The sequence below is a fragment of the Arachis ipaensis genome, chromosome B02, assembly GCF_000816755.2.
Source record: "Arachis ipaensis cultivar K30076 chromosome B02, Araip1.1, whole genome shotgun sequence".
In the NCBI taxonomy this organism is placed as follows: domain Eukaryota; kingdom Viridiplantae; phylum Streptophyta; class Magnoliopsida; order Fabales; family Fabaceae; genus Arachis; species Arachis ipaensis.
This window is the reverse complement of record NC_029786.2, coordinates 102,508,847-102,516,315: the sequence shown is the minus strand read 5'-3', so window position 1 is coordinate 102,516,315 and position 7,469 is coordinate 102,508,847.

The window sequence follows — 7,469 nt, the reverse complement described above, 5'->3', positions numbered from 1 at the left end:
CGACGAATTTTCCGACGGATTTTTTGTTTGTAATTATAGACGGATTTTCTGATGGATTTTCCGTCTGTAATTACAGACGGATTTTCCGACGGATTTTCCGTCTGTAATTACAGACGAATTTTCCGATAGATTTTTCGTCTGTAATTTGAATCTTGGAAAACCATCTTACACTCTAATTACAGACAGAAAATCTGTCTGTAAATCCATCGGTAAGGTAAAATATTTTTTTTAAAAATTTTTCTATTACAAAAATAAACCTGTTTCATACAAAATAAATATAAATTTAATAAATACAATTTTTTTTATCTATTTTGTATTCGAATATTTATAATATTTCAAAAAATAAACAAATTCATCGTATTATCAAACTAAAAGAAAAGTACTATAAACAAGCAAGTTAATATAATTCAAAACATAAACAAAGTGTATTAATACATCAACTATAATATTAAGTAACAACCATACATCAAAGTGTGTTGATACATTAACTATAATTCATCACAAATAAATATTTAATTAAAAGAGCATGTAATCAAATCTTATGGAATAAGAAATCTCAGCGTGTATATTTGCCAAGCCAAGCCAAGCTAAACAAATTGCTAGATGTTTTTAGTGCCGACATGTAATGCATTTGGTTTTTCTCAGTTGAACTATTAGAGAAGAATAATTTATATTTCTCATCATCCACTGTTTTCTATTGCCTTAGTTCTCTTTCTAAGCCATAGGCAAGAGAATCATCAACTTGAACTCGAGATAAAACAAAGTTGATCCTGTCAATGGCCGCAAAAGCTCCTCGGAGACCCCCAAAGGTATTAACCAGTCTTTGAACCTAAATGATATAATATCAGACAGTCAAGTAAAGATCAAGAGATAAGATGAAATAAATAACAAGTCACAACTTAATTTCCTTACGGCAAATGTTAAAGTGAAAGTATATCCAATAAAAGATGTCATAGCTCCGACAGAGAGCTCACGCTGAGAACAGAAACTAAAGCAACTTAAAAATATTATTTTAATGGTTAAACTTGTTGCAAAAGAAACAGTTGAGAGAAAAATATAAATGGAAAAATAGAAATTTTGAACAGATTAGAACTGCTTACCGCCTTAACTTTGTTCCCTCTAAGACAATATAATGAAATCAAAGAGATATAAATAGCAACCCTGGTCATAGATTTCATTAAATGATTTGAAAGTACCAAGCTTTATCCCACTTGACTAGAAAGACAAAACCTGTAAAAAACTAATAATTAGAGGTGTCAAACCTTTCACAACAAAAACCTATTCGTTCTTGAATAATCTTACCTGTTTAGCAAATGTAAACATCTGCCGCTTTTCACCACCAAAAGATCTTACCTGTAATAATTTATTTTACTGTTATCAACTGTCTATTACAAATACAAGACTTTACAATGTACAAAATTACTATAAATTTGAAGTATAAACCATGGAGAACTCACTGTTCGAATAGCAGAAAATGTTTCTGATACACAATCAGCTATTGATGCCTGGGCCAACCCATGTGCTTTGAAAACAGGAAATGTTGATCTCTTGTAGACAGCTTCAGAGAACTAAAAGAATCAACAGAAGAAAACACAAATTGACAAGCAACATGACTCAAAATTTCTATATATGATACTTTTATATTAATTTATTTCTAATTCAAGCTACAAGAACAAAGAAACGGGTTGAATATGCCCACACTTAATAATAATAAATCACAATACTCTTAGATAATAATTAAAAAAAGAATAAAAGGATGATGAAGATCAGAAGATAGAGATATGGATATACATACAGGAGTGTGGAGTCTCTAATGGATCCATTGAGATGAGCATGCAACTCCACCTTTGGCACTTTCTTGGTATCGATATCAAAACATGCAACTCTGATTTTTTAGATGAAAACATGAGAAGAAGTGGTACTTTCTTGGTATTGATATCAAAATCATCTTTAGTGTTATCTTTAAAAAACAAAACTCTTTCTTTCTCTTTCTTTTTTAAACCAGGAGGAAAAAAGAGGAAACCTCTTTAAAATCGACTATGCAGTAGGCCTTTAATATCGAAATCAAAGTAATTACTAGGGAAGACTTCACAATAAACCCTATATTTAAATATCTTTTAATTCAAATCAGATAAAGCATATCATACTTTATCCAACAATAGAGTAAACTCTCCACTGAGAAAAAAGAGGCATGAACCTAAGCTTTAAAATTAACAAGTAGTATTACTCAGTCATCATTTTCAATTTGACGTAAAATTATCTATCAATCTGCCACCAGTGCCCACAGGTTAAAGTGAATCCCGCAATCCCTCAAATAAACTAACTCACCCACAAGTTCAGTTCACAAATCATAATAACAACAAGAATATACAATTTAAATCATAGGCTTTTTTATTTAAACAGAGTAAGATATAGTGCATGAGCGATTTTATTTAAATCACAATATACAATTTCTTCTTTATTACCAAATTAAATACCAACCAAAAAAAAGGTAAAGACTAAAGAACTAATAAAGATGCATGGGAAGTACACCCCTTTGTTATGTTTCTGGTATGTTATCCATGTGAAGTTGGTAAAGAAAAGCTAAGTGCAATTTAGGTTTCTTTATTTTGTCTTCAGAATGATTAACATATCTGAAAAAGGTTGGGTGTTATGTAATTTATGTGGGTCCTATATATATATTGAGCCTTGCTCATCACCCTTTCTAATTATATGTTTGTGGCATAGTTCCTTTTATAAATTGAATCATGGTACAACAATATAAGTTTCTGGCATGATCATCACCAAGCTAAGATGGCATTTAAGAAAGTAAATTTTGGTTTCAATCATGGTCTTATCATTGTACACAAGTGGCACTTGTTTATTAAGAAGCAAGGATTAGGGAGAAATTTTACCTCCACTCTCTTATTCAGGATGTCAAGATCACCGCGATTATTGTCAGTTAAAGCACAGTGCCATACAAGATACTCAATGAACAACTCTCCAGATGAACCAACCAAGTAACAATGTGAAGCTATAACCACAATTAACTACAAGAAAAGAAGGAAGGCAGGAAAAAACCAAAAGAAAGTGAAGGGTAAGAAACTGTTATAGTTCAGAAGTAAATTACATGAACATGGTTCATAATGGATTACCTTAGAAAGTGCTTTCCGAACACCTAAACTCGGCTCCTCTAGCAAGAACTTTACGATTCTTAACAGTTTTTTCCCAAATCACAGATCAAATAACGTTAGTCAAAGAGGTGAAAACCTTCATTTCCTCACGGCTTTCAGTGATCCGTTTGGAAAACTTCTTGTACTCCTGTTCTGCTTCATCCATCACTTGGTGGCATGCTTGAGTCTGCATCTAAAATTTCAAAATAAAAACAGCAATATGATTAATAATTAGCCTAAAGATCTATCACAAACTCTCAGAAATTTGTCACAGGTTTACCATTCTTTAATCAAATATGCCAGAGTATCTAACTGTTCTCTCAATTTCTGCTTATACTGGTTCCGAATGTTCTAGCTAGGCACCAATGTAAGCATTTTAATTCCATATTAATCTGTTTAACTTCTAAGAATATGTGAATAACATCAAAGAGCTCACTGTTCTGGTGGAGATCAAGACGAATTAGACGTGAAAGGCCTCCAATGCTGTCTGGTATGCCATTCAACAAGTTTGTTGTTGCAGTAGTGATAAGAATGAAAAAAATTGGTGAGTTGACATGTAGGAATAGAAATAATAAATTGAAAGCAAAGCAGCATATGTGTGTATTTAGAGAAGAAAATCCCTACATGCATTGAATTCAGTAAGCATGGTCCATGATGAAAAGAGATTTTTAGATATCTCTGTTAACTTGTTTCCCTGGAGACAAAAAAGAGGTTGTAATGGTTGGGTGCTATCACACAGAAAGCCTCCATTATCTCCATTGAGCCAGAAATCCTCTAGTGCTTTCAGAGAAGATAATAAAACTTTTTCTGCTTCAGTAGCTGCTTTTGGATTCAGTTGACGGCCAATGGCAGGTGCTAGTGTAGTTATAAAGACTAAATCCTTCGGAATATTTTCTTAATCATTACAACAAATGATGGATAATCACCACATTCCTGGATTTTCTTCTAGTAATTAATCGCTAAGTAGCATACAAGCCTATAGAAAAAAATCAACTGCTCATGGCTAGTCACATTACTTAAAGGAGTTCAAAATGAAAATTAGAATGTATCTACCTGCTTCATTTCGTAAATTAGAATAATGCCAATCCATTACTGAGTTAATTTTGGCTCTTCTAGACAGCTCAGTTGGATACCTGATGAATCAAAATGGAAGATGTTATAATTTATTAAGTTATTTATTCTAATCTCTGTCACCCTAATCTGTCATTTCAATGAACATATAGAAATGAGGAAAATGAACCCAAAATCGTGTTTTACTAATGGACAATGTAACGGTTTAATTCTGAAATCTACGAGTTCCCAAGTAATGAGTACTCTATAAATATTGGAACAATAGCAGTTCATCAGGTCACAAGAAGCAGATGAGCTGGTTCTACTAACCAGTGGTCAAGAATTCCAGTAAAAGCAAAAGCGAGATATACTAGGATTGCATGGCTGCCAAAAGAAAACAAGATTAATTTCACCACTTACATAAGCATTGTAAAGAAACACAAATTCACGTATTTATAAAGTGAATTACACAAATTAGACTAACAAAACCAAAAAGTGAACAGAATGGAGGATACTTAAATAAAATACATGTCATGTTTCAGATTTAAATTAGGATATCCCAACATGTTTCCTTCATTTTGATAGCCATAATGTATATAAATAACCTTAACAACCCAGTGATAACCAACAGGTGCAATGGAGCACCGCCATAAGCATTAAAATAAGAAAGGAGGGTTAAAAAGCATGGTTCCTTATCAAGAATTACCTCTCGGAGAGCTTCAAGTTTCCATGAACAATAGCCGAAACTTTCTGCAGAGGGTTTACTTCTGCAAAGACATCACAAGGACACGAAAAATCAGCAAAGGCAGCACAAGGAGTAAAGAAGTTTCTATTGGTAAGTATTAAGCAAATGAAAAATCAAACTCAGATATGTCTCTTTCACTAGCTGCATTAACTACACATGCTGAACCCTGCTTTTACAATAGAAACACAGTAAGGGGACTGGTAATAGACACACACTAATTCATAATATTCAAGAAAATTGGTGTTTTCTGTCTTTGATGCTGATCCCTATTTTGATATTTGCACAAGTATCAAAATTAGATTTACACTTAGAAACTGAAACTTTGCCATCAACAAGAGAATATTGTAAATTAAAATAAAAAAAATAACCCACCAGTAGATCTGTGGCCAAACTAGCCATCACATTAGATGTATTCATAGTAAAGTTACTAGGGATCATATTCCTGTACAAAACTGTCAAAAAGAAGAAATGCACAGGGTTAAGAAATTTAAAATTTTGAACCTCATCATGCTATTCAAGTAGTACACAAGAAAAATTGGAACAAGTAACACAATGCAACTGTTTAGAGATTAATTTATAACTAGAAAATCAAATTAATATCACAAAGGCACAAAGACACACGAAAATCAAATTAATATCAATCAACAGCAAAAGCATCTAGCAGGTATATGAACAAACAAACAAGCAAATATCTAATTACCAAGTAATGAAGAAAATCCTGCTCTTGGGGACATTGCCTTCGGTCAAGAACTCAAAATCATATATAGCATAGCGGCACTCATTAGGAGGGAGGCAAGCAGCGAAATCTTCGTAGCCTTGAGCTGGCTCACCAAGCTTCTCTACAATGACTTGCTTCTGATTCGGACCTCCACTTAGTTTCATCCAAGCTTCATCCTGGTCATAGATAGATCACCCAGGTTCAGGTCCATAAGCAGTGACAATTGCCCTATGAAGACTCGCTTTCGCTACGGCTCCGGTGGTTTCCCTTAACCAAGCCACTGCCTATGAGTCGCCGGCTCATTCTTCAACAGGCACGCGGTTAGAGCCCCGGGCTGGGCTCCTCCCACTGCTTGGGAGCTTACGGTTTCATGTTCTATTTCACTCCTCAATGGGGGTTCTTTTCACCCTTTCCTCACGGTACTACTTCACTATCGGTCACCCACGGGGGGATACACGTTACACCAAGATTTTGAATCAGAAGAGAGATCTCAAGAAATGGCAGATCTATTCACTCTATCAATAACCGAGCCGGATCTGGTGTATCATAAGGGATTTGCCTTTTCTATTGATTCCTCCGGATTGGATCAAAAACAATTCTTGAGTTTCCTCAATCTTGAAAACTATGAACTTGTGAGTCCTTTTTGTCTTGAGCTCTAAAAATCGCAACTTGCAGTCCTCATGGATCGCCATTCCGGAAGCTGCATTTGCTTGAGAGATTGAAAGGCACACCAAAGCAAAGCAATTATGATCAAGCAGATACCCACACGAATCATTACTCACGCATACTTTAATCTTTTTGCTACTTGAGTAGCTAATAGTTCCTCAATGAAAAATAAAATCAAGTGATTTCAATCTTCACCCCTAATTTGATATCCATTCAACAAATTAGAGGGGAAGATTCCGTGGATGAGATCCCAAAGCATGTTATGAATTTTAGGGTTAGCAAGACTAAAATTGGGAACGGAAATCAGTAATTAGATCTGGAAGGGAATGATACAATGAAGGTATAGGAATGGATTTGAGAAGCTAGGGCTTGCGCGAAGGTAGCCGCCGCATTGACTGGAGGAGATGATGGCTGTAGCGCTGAGAAGATATGCGAGCTTGAGGGGCGGTGGTGGTGGAGCTTGAGCTTGCTTTGTTCTGTGAACGAGAAAGAACGAGAGAGACAGGGGTTGTGTTATACTGGTTCAGTGTTTAAAAAAGAGGAGAAGAAGGAGAAGGTAGCTGCGGCGGTTAGGGTGGCCGGCGGTGGCGCTGTGGGTGAGGAAAGGAGAAGAAGAAGTAGCTCGTTGAGTCGTTGACGGAGAAGAAGGGTGAGGAAGGCTAGGTTTGATTTGTGTGCTGTGAATGGAGCTCGGGCAATGATAGGTTTATCTTATTATTTTTGACGGAAAATTTTACATTACAGACGAAAAATTCGTCTGTAATAATTTAACAAAATACAGTATTTTGTCCATTTGATTTAAGACGGATTTTTCGTCTGTAATCATTTTCCACGAAAAAATTAATTTTTCCGACAGAATTATAGACAGATTCTCTTTTCTGTCTGTAAATTTATGCTAATTTTTTTTGTTTTCCGACAAAAAATCCCTCTGAAATTCTGTCTGTATTTCCGTGGGATAAAATCCGTCGAAAATATCCGTCTGTAATAACTAGTTTTCTAGTAGTGTAAATTATTAGATTAATTTGTCAAATTTAATTACCAAAATGACTTAATCATATATCATCATCATTTTTTTTACATATTTTATTTCTTTTTATAAAAATGATTAATAAAAAATAAAAAATAAATTATATCATAA